The 15,373-nt window shown below is 41.3% G+C and overlaps 1 long non-coding RNA gene across 1 annotated transcript in view; it reads left to right on the top strand.

Moving 5' to 3' along the window:
• The window catches only part of LOC135884383 (uncharacterized), a 28,161-nt gene extending 20,955 nt beyond the window's left edge, over positions 1 to 7,206 (top strand). The window contains exon 3 of the long non-coding RNA XR_010561708.1: positions 7,182 to 7,206. This is a non-coding gene — a long non-coding RNA (uncharacterized LOC135884383). The remainder of the gene's footprint in view (positions 1 to 7,181) is intronic.
• Positions 7,207 to 15,373: the final 8,167 nt, after the last annotated feature.

The raw sequence follows: 15,373 nt of genomic DNA, 5'->3' as shown, positions 1-15,373 counted from the left end.
AGCTTTACACATTTAAAGGTTGGACTTGAAAAGTTTGTAGACCCACTAGCAAGAAGATGATATAAAAGATGGGGAAGAGCCAATAGCCATGTACAGCTCCAGTGCATCACCTGCTGCTCATGGAAAAGGTTCAGAAAAGGGCAACAAAAATGATTAGGGATATGGAGCAGCTTCCATAGGAGGAGAGATTAACAAGACTAGGACTTTTCCACTTGGAAAAACAGATGACTACAGGGGGATATGATAGAGGTCTATAAAATCATGACTGGTGTGTAGGAAGTAAATAAGGAAAATATTTACTCATAACAAGAACTAGAGGTCAGCAAATGAAATTAATAGGCAGCAGGTTTAAAACAAAGGAAGCATTTCTTCACACAACACACAGTTAACCTGTGGAGCTCTTTGCCATAGGATGTTGTGAAGGCCAAGACTATAACAGGGTTAAAAAAAGAACTAGATAAATTCATGGAGGATAGGTCCCTCAATGGCTGTTAGTCAGGATGGGCAGGGATGGTGTCCCTAGCCTCTGTTTGCCAGAAGCTGGGAATGGGCGACAAGGGATGGATCACTTGATCCCTGGTCTGTTCATTCCCTCTGAAGCATCTGGCACTGGCCACTGTTGGAAGAGAGGGTACTGGGCTAGATGGACTTTTGGTCTGACCCAGTGTGGCCGTTCTTCTGTTTTTTAAAGCAGTAGGAGAGTGGAACTAACATGAGTTGTAATTGGTTTCACTGCCCACAGAGTTCTGTATAGCAACCCTGGCCACCTCATGTCAATTTAACTGCTGCTGCTTGACAATTTTAGGAGTGGCAAAGAAAGTGGAGCAGTTTGCCTACAGATTCAGGATTAAGGACCTCATTTTAGAAAGCTTAAATTCTGCAGAAATTAATGGATTTAGGTACATTTTCCCACTCTGGGAAACTGCCTACTTACCAGTAGTAAGTAGGCTAGTGGTTTTTTCAAGCCCCATTCAAAGTACTATACAAACATTAACTTACTTGCAGCACCCCAGAGGAAATTAAGGCAGAGGGTGAATGTCTTGCCCAAGGCAAGGGAACAAACTTTCAATTGTGTGTGTTCGTCTTAGACGACGCTGCCTCTGAAAGACGACCAGAAGAAAACTTTCAAACTTACTTGTAATCTTTCCTGGCCTGCCAATCTAGGAAGTGTTACTGGGATGAGAACGCAAGCCAGTGGAAGCATATTCAGACATTAAAGTGGCAGTGGAGTGTCTTGTGAGTGGGCTTTCTAAGCTTCCCTAATATAAAATAGTTTTTTTATTGGACTATAGAATTTTGAAATAGTTAGTTCTAATAAAGCCCCCCACTAAATCTCTCTTGCAGCAAGTGAACATGTTCCTTACCTGCAGGTGTGTCCTTGGATGATAGCTGCCGCTGTTTCCTTTTTATTGTTAGGTTTATCTGGTGCTTTTCAAAGTGCTCTTTTTGTGTGTGTGTGTGTGTGTGTGTTTCATGTGAGCCATCTTGATTACAGTACTACTGCAGAAGAAAAGCAGATTCCTGTTGCCAGGGATATCTAACTCATATGCTCAAGAACACTCCAGACTATTCTGGACTTGCTGCACCCTTAACTTATATTCACTTTCTCTTCTGCCTACTCCGGCAGTCTTGTCCTCCTGCCACTTGTGGTTCTCTGCAATTCCTCTTCATACCAGCCACTTAGTCACTTCAGGTATGTCTACACTACAAACTTCAGTGCCTTTTGAGACCTTCTTACAGTGTGTTGTGGGATAGAAATGACTCATCCATGGATCTCTGGGAGCTAGGTATCAGGTTCCCAGCATGTAACTTTCTCCATCCCGTGATGCCATCCATATCCCATAATTTTCCATGCCTTCTTTTTAAATCCCATAAACCTGTGGAACACTTTTCCCTGTCCCTTTTCTTGACAGAAGCATGGAGCCCTCAGAGCTCCGTGCTATTCTCACGAATGTTACAAATACAGGATGCATGATTGACCCATAGGAAGTACCACAACAACAGGGGGACATGACGATTTCTTTGAGGACAGTTTGCTGAGAGGCCATTCAAGGTTGTTGCCGACATTCACACAGCAGCTGCAGATGGTAGAGCACCGCTTCTTGGAGCGAAAAACAAGCACTGACTGGTGGAATCACATCGTAATGCAGGTTTGAGATGTCGAGCAATGGCTGCAGAACTTTTGGGTTTGAAAGGCCTCATTCCTGGATCTGTGTGCTGAGCTCATCCCAGCCCTCTAGTGCAACAGCACCACAATGAGAGCTGTGTTGACAGTGGGGAGGTGAGTGGCTATCATGTTGTGTAAGCTTGCGATGCCAGATTGCTACTGCCGGTGTGAAATCATTTTGGAATTGGAAAATCCACAGTGGGGCTGTAATGCATGTGTGTAGGTTCATTAATCAGCTCCTGCTATGCAGGACTTTGATTCTGGACAGTGTGCAGGACATAGCACTTTGTGTTTGCAACAATGGGGTTCCCGAACTGCAATGGGGCAATAGATGGTTTGCACATCCTTTTTTGGCGCTAGCCCACCTTGCCATTGAGTACATCAGCAGAAAGGGCTTCTTGTCTGTGGTTATGAAAACATTGGTGAATCCCTGGGGACATTTCCCCAATATTGGTGTGGGCTGGTCAGGGAAGGTATGTGCCACCTGCATCTTAAGAATACAGGACTTTTCAGAAAGCTGCAACATTTTTTTTTCTGACTGAATATTGAAATGCAAATGGTGATTCTGGAGGGACCGAGTTTACCCCTGGTTCCACTGGCTTACGAAGCGGTACACTGGCCACCTTGACAGCACCAAAAAGAGGTTAAACGACTGGCTCCACATGTGCAGAATGACAATTGAATGTGCTTTTGGTAGATCGAAGGGATGCTGGTGGTGTTTACTCACTAGACTGAATCTCAGTGAGAAATATATGGTTATAGCTGCCTGTGGTGTCCTGCATAATATCTGTGAGGCAAAGGGGAAAACTGCTGCCAGGGAGGAGGTGAAGCAGTGTCTGCTGACTTTGAACAGCCAGACACAAAGGCCATTACAAGAGCTCAACAGGGAGCTGTGTGGTTGAAGGAGGCTTTTGAAAGAACACTTGAACAGTCCTGTGGCTCACCATTCTGTAATGGACTGTTATCTGGGCCTGAAGCTTTGGGTGCTGCTAGGAATGGTGTAGTGCTTGCTGTCAGTTATAAATGTACTGTTTTTCTGAATCTATGCGTTCTGTGGTGCTGTACATTTACAAGCACTGTGTGCTTTGAGTCCTGCTATGCATTCTGCAGTATTTGTTGTGAACTAATTACTATTTTTGAAGAATAAAATCTTTATTTATTGAGAAACAAAAACAGTGCACAAAACGAATGTACCAAAAACAGGCAATGCAATACAAACTTTTAACAGAACTTTAAAATTGGAAACACAGCAAACATTTCTGTCCATTTTCAGGGCACAAATGTAGGTCATTGTGACTACACAAACACCGACTGTGGTTCTCATTGATCAGTGTATGTGAAGCTGTTTTTACTTGCTGTCCCCTGGTGTGAAGTGATAGGGTTAATGATGCGTCCTGTGTGGTATGTTGTGGCCGGGGGGGGGGGGGGGCAGATAGGGAGCTGCTAACAGAGTTTAAGAAATGCAAAGGTTGGGGAGTCTGGAATTTTTGGGCCAGTAGGTCAACCAGGATGTGCGGTGTTTGGGTTTGTTGCCTGAGAAGATTCATAATGGCCGGACACACCTTCCTCTCCTTTTCCTAGGGGGACTACTGGGCCTTTCTCCTGCCTGCTCTTTCCTTCTCCATGCCATCCGCCATGTTGGCGCTACAGGCCCTTTGCAGTCTGATGCAGCATTGGCTTGCAGGATCTCACTGAACATGTCCTCTCTAGTCATCTTCATCATGGTCTGGCACTCTGCAAATGTAGAAGGGGCACCCCTGAAGGGCACAAAAGCAGCTACTGCTAAAAACAGACGGATGCAGCATTGGAGTTATAGTCACAACACAAAGGGAAAGATAATTTCAAAGCTCCTGTCCCTTATTCCCATGAAAGACTCTTAATAAGACATGCTTATTGCACTTCAGCTTTGGAGTGCCTCTGTACAGCACGGCTCTCCAGCCCCAGCCATAGTGAGGGTGGCCCTCCAGGGGCCAGGTGGAGGGAAGAAATGTTGATTGCATAAAACAATAAAATTTCAGTCCCTGTTCCAGGGTACTGGAATATAGGGCAATGGCACTGAATATCAGCACTATTTTCCACAGGCAGCAGTGGTTTTACCTGATATCTCATTCCTGATGGTAACAAAGGCACAAAGAGCTCAGCTGCTGCCTCTGCCCATATGCTGCTACCCTAATTACTGCAATGGTGCCTGGCAAACTCATCGCTCCACATCCCCTCTGTCCTCTCCCCCGCATAACCCAACAGGGGCATGGAAAGCAGATACCAATTCTACCTCTGTTTGTGGTACCACTATCTCTTCTTGTAGGAGTGAAACAATGAAAAGTCAATACCTGTGTCTGGCTAATTTGAGTACAAGGCAGGTGCCATCTTTAAATTTAAACTTTGTAAGGAAAAATGTATACACACACTTAAGATCCCTTCCTCTTCATCCGCCATATTTCTATGTCGGGTCCATAGCTTTACTTGCACAGCATCGTCTCCCCACCGATCCAGAAGATCCAATATCTCCTGTCTACTCCAGGCAGAAATGTGTCTAGTGGATGGAACTAGCATTGTTGCTTGGGCAATTGCCTTTTCTTGACTACCCACCTTGGTGAGCACACCTAGCAGCTCCCCCTTCTTGAGTGCATTTCAAAAACTTGGGGGGGGGGGCTTAAATGGGGTGGTGGCTTCTGGTCTCTGTGTCCCTTAGGCAATGGAGTTTACAACTGAGACCACAATGGTCACTTGTTGCAAGAAATGGAGCATTATGGAACAGCTGCTGGAAGACTGTGGTCATGCAGGTCATGCAGTGTCCATACTTACACTGCATCAACCTCTGTAGGTCAACCATATCTCTGCACCATTTGGGAAAGTGGTATTAGTGTGTTGCTGTAACAGGGTGCTTAAGTTGACTGGAGACGAATTTGTGTGTAGACACGTGCACAAATAGGTTGACCCAAGGTGACTTACGTTGTCCTAACTTTGTAGTCTACTCTAGACCATCTCTTCAAACGTTTTTCCTCAATGGAAAGAGGTAAATAGTGGGGTCCCCCAAGACCCTCTGCTCGGACCTGTGCTGTTAACATATTCATAGATGATCTGGAAAAGGAGGTGAATAGTAAGGTGGCAAAGTTTGCAGACAGTACAAAATTACTCAAGATAGTTAAGTACGAAGCTGACTGCAGAGTCACAACGGGATCTCACAGAACTGGGTGACTGGGCAACAAAATTGCAGATGAAATTCAGTGTTAAGTCCAAAGTAATGAACACTGGAAAAAACCATCCCAATTATACATACAAAATGATGGGTTCTAAATTAGCTGTTACCACTTAAGAAAGCGATCTTAGAGTCGTCATGAATAGTTCTCTGAAAACATCTGCTCAGTGTGCAGTGGCAAGCAAAAAAGCTAACAATGTTAGGAATCATTAGACCTGGGATATATATAAAACAGAAAATATCCTAATGCCACTATTTAAATCTATGGTAAACACACAACTTGAATATTGCATACAGTTCTGGTTGTCACATTACAAAAAAGATATATTAGAGTTGGGAAAGGCAACGAAAATGATTAGGCGGATGGAACAGCTTCCATGCAAGAATAGATTAAAAAGACTTGGAACTGTTCAGCTAGAAAAGAGATGACTAAGAGAGGATAAGATGGGGGTCTATAAAATCATGACTGGTGTGGAGAAAGTGAATAGGGAACTGTTATTTACTCCTTCACACAACACAAGAACCAGGGGTCACCCAATTAAATTAATAGGCAACAGGTTTAAAACAAACATAAGGAAGTACTTCCTCACACAACCACAGTCAGCCTGTGGAACGCATTGTCAGGGGATGTTAAGGTGAAAAACATAACAGGATTCAAAAAAGAATTAAATAAGTTCACGGTGAATAGGTCCATCCATGGTGGTTATGTCAGGGAGACAATCCCATGCTCTAGGTGTCCCTAAACCTCCAACTGCCAGAAGCTGGGACTGAACATCAGGGGATGGATCACTTGAAATGTCCATGTTCTGTTTATTCCCTCTGAAACATCTGGCACTGGCCACTGTCAGAGACAAGATACTGGGCTAGATGGGCCACCAATCTAACCAATATGTCCACTCTTGTGTGCTTATTACCTTAATAAACTTCCTTTAGCCTGCAGTTTACTTTAAACCTTACTGCTTGTCTTTGCTACTATCTTACCATTTCTTGCTGCATAGTCCATAGGAGTACTTGCATCTTCACTGCTCTTCAATTTCAGCTTTCTTTTCTATTCATATGTTCCCGTTCTTGTTCAAAGGACTAAATTCCATTCTAACTGCAAGAATGGAGTGCTTTTAAAGCTGCCTAGAAAGTGAGACTAGAATACATCATATGGCTGCACAGCTGCATTGGTGGTGAACATTGTGTTGCATAAAGTATGTAAGGATGAATTGAAATTTATGTAAGAATTTCCTGGCTCCAACTCTATTAAACTATGCTGCTATTTTAACATTTGTCTGCGGAAGCTGGTTATGTCTGAAAGAAGACGGGGCAAATTTGACATGTAAAAGTTCAATTTCAGAGCTAATTCACAGCAGAAGGTAAAGATTAAATAGTATTGGAATCATGCCAACCCTTTAGAACTAACACTGATTTGTGAATTAAAGTAAACTTAAAAAGAATAAGCCTTAATTATGTCCTTTGGTAGAAAGAAGGTACCATGTATAGAATGGTACTGCACATGGTTTTTGGTGGTGGTGGCTTAATTTCAGGGGTGTAGAGGAAGGATCTCTGCTCCTGGATGTTGCATATTGAAAATAGGCCTATTAAAATACACACCATAATAAAACAGTTTACCACTTGTGATGTAGAGTGACCGTATATATTATCTTGATTTAGACTAACTGATCCCTTTAGAAATTTTATGCAGCCAACAAATTAGGGATAAAATTCCCATATCTCTTTAAGATCATTTCTAAAAAGAGTATAAATGAAGGAATAAAAATGTCTACTGAATGCATTTTGGGAGAGTTAATTACAAACTGTGTGGTTCAGGGATTTAGTGCAAGAAGAGGAAGAACAGTTGATGGAAGAAAGGAAAAAGAGAAAAGAAGACAAGAAAAAGAAGGAAGCTGCTCAAAAAAAGGTATGTGGATCATTTAAGTTTAAAAAAAATAGGATTTGGCTTTTGTTTTTTTTTCTCAGACTAATTTTGCTTATTGTAATATAGCTGTTAAAGAGAAGCCTACTTTTTAAAAAAATCTCATTATAGCACTTCCAAAGCACAAGGCAATCATCAAGTAACTGTCTTACTGAACATCTTTTCTGATCTTGCAGGCATAGTTTTTTCAAAGCTAAAAATCTTGTTTAGATATCCATTTAGCTCACAGATCTTCAGTTGATAGGGACGTTTCTGGATGCAAGCCCATGCATACACAATGTGAAGACTGACATAGTATAAAATGTTTTTTTAAGATAGTTGTTTTTAGCTGTTAGCCTTATTTTAATACATCTGATTAGCCTTCTGTGATGAGTATAACTCTTCATCACACATGCTTTATCAAAGATGGATAAAATTAAAACATTGGCAGCAGGGAGTGGGGTTTAAGACTAGTTATGGTAAAGTGCTTTGAAGATATAAGAGCATTGAGTGAATACTAAGAATTATTCCCGAGACATTTTTAAAGAAAAAATACAAAATTACTTTTTGGGTAATGCTAAAACAGTATCTGTCAGTCATTAGTATTTAACATTGTAGATGCACTGGTTGAGAGGAGCCCATAAATCTGGCTAAGAACATATCTCCATTTCAGACTTCCAATTCCTATAAGGAGACATCTAAAATAAGCCTAGTTCTCAATTTTTTCTTGATCCTCCTTAGCAATGTTAAATGTTCAGTTCATATGCAGAAAAATGGCTAGTCATTTCTGCAACCCAGACCTCTTGTCAAAATAAAGGGGTTTATCTCATTTACAAAAACTAAGTACACACCTAATTCTGTTATTCCTTTCCTCTTCTCCCCCCCCCCCCCCCCCGGTCATCTTTTCCTGGAACATTTTTTTTTTTTTAGAAAAGATGAGATATTTGCTTATAACCCAGAATGAGACCCTCTGTAATCTTTATAGCAGCGACAACAAACTGTGTAAGGACTTGCTTCAGTAGTGCACAACTCCATCACTAGTGCTCAAGTACAAATGCATAAATCATTTTCTGTTAGGGTTCAACATCTTCCAGCAATGCCCTTAATTGGAAAGGAGATTCTTTGCTCATGGGATTTTTGGCTTCACTTTTTTTCTGTGAGAGATGGTGCTTCATAGATGTCAACGTTAAACACAGCATATTAATATAAGAGCAGGTCTACATTACTGCTTAAGTCAATCTAACTTGGGTCACTCAGGGATGTGAAAAGACACACACACACGTGACGCAAGCTACAGTGAGCTAAGAGCTGTCCACACCAGCGCTATGTCGGCTGGAGACGCTCTCCCGCTGGCATAGCTTCCGCCTCTCGTGGAAGTGGAGTAACTATGCCGACAGAGCGCTCTCCCGTCAGCATAGCACGTCTTCACCAGCCGCGCTACAGCAGCGCAACTACATCGGTACAGCTGCGCTGATCTAACTCTTCTAGTGTAGACCTGCCCGTTACAATTGCTGGAATCCTTGCCCCAAAATGTGCTTGGTTGGGGTTTTTTGGTCTCCAGCAGAAAGCTTGACTCATTCAGTGACAAACTATGCACCAGAAATAATTTTTTAAGTGTTTTAAAGAAATACTGAGCATACACAGCTTTGTAACTGAACTTTACTGAAATTCTGTCTAAACTAATTCCTTTCTACATGTGGCCATGCTGATTGTCCTTAAGAAACCAAAAGATTTCCCCTGCTTTCACTGTAGAAGCAACAGAATGCTAAGTGTTTAGGCTTGATGCTTCAGAAATGTAAGTAGTTGCTCTGTAGGGAGAGCAGTAGAATGTAACCAGCTTGCTTGCGGCCCTGGAGAAGCTCAGGCTCTCTAGACTAGGAAAAAGCAGTTTTTAAAAACAAGTTAAGCAAACACATTTCAATTAAGTGGTGTCTAAAAACATGTCCGCACACCCTGTACGGACAAGGTTTGACCCCTTTAAAAATATGTTGGCTGGTTATGGTCTACTTTAGGCTCCCTGACTAGCATTTTAAAAAAAAAGGTAAAACCTTGTCTGTCCTAGGTGCCGACATGTTTTAAACACTACTTAATTAAAATGTGTTAGCTAACTTGAAAAAAGGTTTGGCTTTTTAACTCTTCTAAATAGGGCTGATTTAGAGGTCAGTTAGGGTGACCAAACAGCAAATGTGAAAAATCGGGATGAGGGCGAGGGGTAATAGGAGCCTATATAAGAAAAAGATCAGATGTCCCGATTTTATAGGGACAGTCCCGGTCACCCTAAGGTCAGTTGGTAGCCTTTGCACCTGATCATTGTGGACAGTTGAGTCCAGCACATTACCTATAGAGATGCAAAAATTTGCCTCCTTTATTTTCCTGTTCCTGAGCCACTGCCGGAATTGTCACTTAAAGATCAACTTGAAGCTCATGCAGCAGAGCTGTGGCAGTGATAAACTCCAGCCTCAGGCCTATTTGATCTTCTAAGATTTGTAGATCCATCTGGGAATGGTAGTCTTTTTACAGAACAGTACTGTCCAAATACACTATTGTCCAGTCAGTCTGTTTTTGCCTGGGTATAATAAAGGGTAACATCTGTATGAAGTCCTCAGGTCTTCAAGTGAGGTGTTTTTGGGTTGGAGGGTTAGGCTAGGTTGAGATAACATTATGGAGTGGAAGACATGTAGAAAGATTTTAATACTGAGTAACAGCAAGTTTTCTGACATGTATAATGGGCTGTTTGTTCAGTGTGGAGGAGTTCTTGTTATAGTCTCCCTGTTAATGGGACAATTTTGTGATGTCTCCCTTCAGGTAGAAGTTTTGGTGGGAAGGACAGGGTTTGGGGATGTATTAAAGGAAGTCTTTTTCCCTGATTTCAGTGACTGAGCACTGGTGGCTGTGATGACTGCCCTAACTTAGGTGAGGTGGGAGAGAGCACTTCCCCACTTAGTACACCTCTACCCCGATATAACGCGACCCGGTATAACATGAATTCTGATATAATGCGGTAAAGCAGTGCTCCGGGGGGGCAGGGCTGCGCACTCCGGCGGATCAAAGCAAATTCGATATAACGTGGTTTCACCTATAACACAGTAAGATTTTTTTGGCTCCCGAGGACAGCGTTCTATCGAGGTAGAGGTGTAGTAGTAAAAATGTATCATGGTAGTGCCTAAAATCTCCAGTCAGGCTTCAGATCCCGCTGTGTTGAGAGCTGTATAAACATAGGAAAAAGACAATCCGTATACCTGGAGGAGCTTGCAATCTAAAGACACGAACAGACAAAGGGTAGGGCATGAGGTGGTAATACACAAGCAAATGAATGTGGTGGAGGGGAGAAAAGAGACAGCTTTGATACATGAATTGTATTGTGGGGGGGGCAGTTGTTTTTGGTTTTTTTAATGGATTCAGAGGAAAGGAGTAGGAAAAGGAAAGAGGAGGAGGAGTTACAGTGAGGATGTTACTTGGCTTCAGAAGGGGAGAAGAGTCTGTTTCACACTGCCATGGAGCACCTCTTATGGGAGCTCTACTATTTTATTACACTTACCTGTTTGTATCCATACAAGCATGCTGAGCTCTAGGCACAGAACAATTGCACATACAAAACTCAGCAGTTCAAAATTACTATAAAAACTTCCCTAGCCAGCAAAATAAATTTCTCTTCCAGATTTGATAGCCTTGATAAGTGTAAGCTAGGTCAAAAGCTATGACATACCCTATAAAGCTCTGTTATCCTAACTGGCTTTTTTTTTTTTTTTTTTTTTTTTTTGAGTGAGGAAAAAGGGCTGCAACTCCTTTTAGTAGTTTAGGAGCTTAGAGTGTAGAGATGAGGAAGAGGATTCTAAACTGAATCCAGTAAAAGTTTTGTTGCATTCAGCATAAGCAACCATTGAACTATTTACACTTTTTTTCAGTTCCAATAACTGATACACTAGAACATACCAATAATGGCTTTTCTTCTCTTTAAAAAAGAATTTGCACATATTGTCCACCCTTGAGTGGTATTCAAAAATTCCCAAGCAAATGTAGTTTTGCAGACTACATACCAAATACTTTGCAGTACAAGGAAACAAGAGAATGGATTTTTTACTGTGCCTAGAAATTGGACAGTATAAAAATCTTTGTACACTTCCTTGCTTTTATCAGTTCTTGGCAAAAAAAAAATTAATATGAAGGACAGAATTTGCTAATACTGTGAATTGCTGATTTCTTTAACAGATGGGTGGACATGATAGTAAAGGGCATTAATAACTTTTCAGTATAATCAGCCCTCACTGTTTCTTACTGTGCTAATATTTAAATACAATAATTATCAAATCTGTCAATCTTGACCACTTCTCAGGATTTCATTGCAGAGCACTGTGGTAAGGTCTCATATTACTAAGTCATGATTAATTTTAATGAATATTGTATGCTGCAGAACATTTATTATAACACTAACATTTTATGAACACACATGAAAGGGATACTGTGAAGTTAAATCTCACTTCTGCTTTGAAAATATTTTGCTCTCTATGTTACAGTAATTGTCTGTTACTTGTATGTCAGAGCTCGGGGTGGAAGGGGGGAACCATTATTTACTTCATGCTTTTTAGAGCACCGTATGTACCGTCTTCTCTTGTGTAACTAGACCTACACAAATAGGGGGCACTTCAATACAGCAGCAAGAGAGAGGAACATTTTGTTATCTCGTGATATAGTTTATCAATGCAGACCTTTTATCTTGGCCCTTTCGCACAGGTAACTCTAAAGGTAGCTTGTCAAACTTCTGCAGGCTCTTGAAAAGTGAAGATTTTAGATTTGTTCTGCGCGCGCACACACTCACTCACTCACTCCTTTCTGAGTTTTTCTGTTTATAATGATTGGGGATTGTTTGAGCTGTTCAGTTTTCATAAGCTAAATTAAAAATTGTTCTACCTCCTATGACTTTTGCCAGGCAAATAAATACTGATAATTTTAACCCATTTTTAAAGGAATTCAGTCTAAACTGGGTTGGATTAGAAATTAATGTGTGATCCATTTGGCCTTCTGTTAGTATAATGTTTTTAAACAGCTTTGCAGCCATAAAGTGAGGGCTAGTGGAAGAGGGGAAATGATCTTAAACTGTCCACTTTAGATGTACCAAAACATGTTAAAAGAAAAGCAGGCAGGGATCTATTGTGAGACTATACAGATGCAGGCAAAATATCAGAAAAGAACAATCTGTACAAATTATTAACACGGTTTCTTTTTTGTTGTAGGCCATTGAACAAAAAATCAAAGGTAAGTTACTTTAAAGCTATTTATATTTTGTGGTGTTTGAGTAGATAGTTTAATTTGTGTTTGAATTAAAAGGGAGGGTCTGAAACATTTTGACTCAGCCTGAAAAGATAGGGTCTGGGAAAACATAGAGTGCCAATGGTATATCTAGCCGTTCAAAAAAAAAAAAGATAATGGAAAATTGTTAATAGTTTGGTTGGTATATTCCTTCACTCTTATTCACCTTTTCTTAATTACTTATACAGCACTATGCACACAAGCAGTGTTCTGCTTTATCTTCCTCTCCTTCATTTTCTCTTCCTCTTCTCCTTTAATTAAAAAAAAAATATGCAAAAAAAAATTGCATCCTCCTACCAATCCAGCCGTATTGTAGGTCATGGGATGTAGTTAATCTATTTGATGCAGTTCTTCTGAATGTGCTGTTAGTGCAATTGGACATCAGAGTGATAGGCACAGTAATTGCCCATCTATCTCTGAAATGAAATGACACATCCAGCAGTTTCATCTTGGTGTAAAGGGCTGGGATTCCCATGTCTATGAGCTCTAATTTAGTTAAAAAACAAATTGGGAGTATTGTGATTTAATTTGAATATTTGTATTGTATATTTTGATTCCTTTCAAGTACTTACATATTTCCTTTATCTTAAAGATATAGCATCTACTTTGTGTAGGCGTAACTACCTGAATTAGAATGAAAAGGGAAGTGTTCGTTGAGAATTTTATAATAGTTGTATATTTATGCAGGGGGCTAACATTTGCTAAATTCTTTATCTTTAGAAACACTGTGTTTCGTTAAATATTAAGCCTTGAGACAAATTTCTAGTAATTTTTTAACAATGAAATGTGTTAGCTAGTCATAGTGGCTCATGATCAGGTGGTGAATTCTCCATATAAAGGTGCATTCTCATCTTGCTGCCTAGTGTATGCAGCAGTAATTACCTGATACTTTAAGATGAGTTTATATCTAGTTTCCTCAACTTGCAGTGGATTAATTGAGTTGACAACTTGTACAGAAAAGCTAAATTCTGTAGCATAATAGGCTCCTAATACATTAAGGGGTTGTGTGGGAAGGAAGTGTGTTTTTAATGATCTATTAGAAATATATGAAAACTGGTGACAGAAATCAAAGGAATAAAAGTATCTTTAGGTTCACAGAATAGTTTTGCTGCTTTGAGGCAAAAAGAGCTTCTACATTGTGCGTGATGGGGGTTTTAATGCACTGGTCTTTCCATTAATTGGAGTTATGAACCTACATTAGGAGACTAACTTCCTTAAATCCTGGATCTGCAGCCATCTTGTGCATCCAATGCCATTGCCTACAGAATCTGTCTCTTAAGGCTTGATCCTGAACTCGTTAGGCAGTGGGAGTTTTGCCATTGACTTCAGTGGGTTCAGGACTGAACACTTAATGAAGATGGCAGACATAGAATCATAGGACTGGAGGGGACCTTGAGAGGTCGTCTAGTCCAATCCCCTGCACTCATGGCAGGACTAAGTATTATCTAGACCAGTGGTTCCCAAACTTGTTCCGCCGCTTGTACAGTGAAAGCCCCTGGCTGGCCGGGCCGGTTTGTTTACCTGCCGCATCCGCAGGTTCGGCCGATCGCGGCTCCCAGTGGCTGCGGTTTGCTGCTCCAGGCCAATGGGAGCCGCTGGAAGCGGCGCGGGCCGAGGGACGTACTGGCCACCGCTTCCAGCAGCTCCCATTGGCCTGGAGCAGCGAACCGCGGCCACTGGGAGCCGCGATCGGCCGAACCTGCGGACGCGGCAGGTAAATAAACTGGCCTGGCCCGCCAGGGGCTTTCCCTGCACAAGCAGCGGAACCACTGATCTAGACCATTCCTGACTGGTGTTTGGAGATTTTTAAGAGCAGGTTAGACAATGATGGAGATTCCACAACCTCCCTAGACAACTTATTCCAGTGCTTAACCATCCTGACAGTTAGGAAGTTTTTCCTAATGTCCAACCTAAACCGTCCTTACTGCAATTTAAGCCCATTTCTTCTTGTCCTATCCTCGGCGGTTAAGAAGAACATTTTTTCTCCCTCCTCCTTGTAACAACCTTTTATGTACTTGAAAATGGTTATCATGTCCCCTCTCAGTCTTCTCTTCTCCAGACTAAACAAACCCAATTTTTTCAATCTTCCCTCATAGGTCATGTTTTCTAGACCTTTAATCATTTTTGTTGCTCTTCTCTGGACTTTCTCCAGTTTGTCCACATCTTTCCTGAAATGTGGTGCCCAGAACTGGACACACAAGTCCAGTTGAGGCCTAATCAGCGTGGAATAGAGTGGAAGAATTACTTCTCATGACTTGCTTACAACACTCCTGCTAATACATCCCAGAATAATTTTTTGTTTGTTTTTTGCAACAGTGTTACACTGTCCACTCATATTTAGCTTGTGATCCACAATGACCCCCCAGATCCCTTTCTGCAGTACTCCTTCCTAGGCAGTCATTTCCTATTTTGTATGTGTGCAACTGATTTGTTCCTTCCTAAGTGGAGTACTTTTGCATTTGTCTTTATTGAATTTCATTCTATTTTCTTCAGACCATTTCTCCAGTTTGTCCATATCATTTTGAATTTTAATGCTATCCTCCAAAGCACTTGCAACCCCTCCCAGCTTGGTATCATCGCCATGCCATTATCTAAATCATTAATGAAGATATTGATGAGAACCAGACCCAGAACAGATCTCTGCGGGATCCCACTTGATATGCCCTTCCAGCTTGACTGTGAACCATTGATAACTCTCTGGGAACGGTTTTCCAACCAGTTATGTACCCACCTTATAGTAGCTCCATCTAGGTTGTATTTCCCTGGTTTGTTTATGAGAAGGTCATGCAAGACAGTATCA

The sequence above is a fragment of the Emys orbicularis genome, chromosome 10 (assembly GCF_028017835.1).
Source record: "Emys orbicularis isolate rEmyOrb1 chromosome 10, rEmyOrb1.hap1, whole genome shotgun sequence".
Lineage (NCBI taxonomy): Eukaryota > Metazoa > Chordata > Testudines > Emydidae > Emys > Emys orbicularis.
Note: the sequence above shows the minus strand (reverse complement) of the source record. Positions and strands in the feature narration are given on the sequence as shown.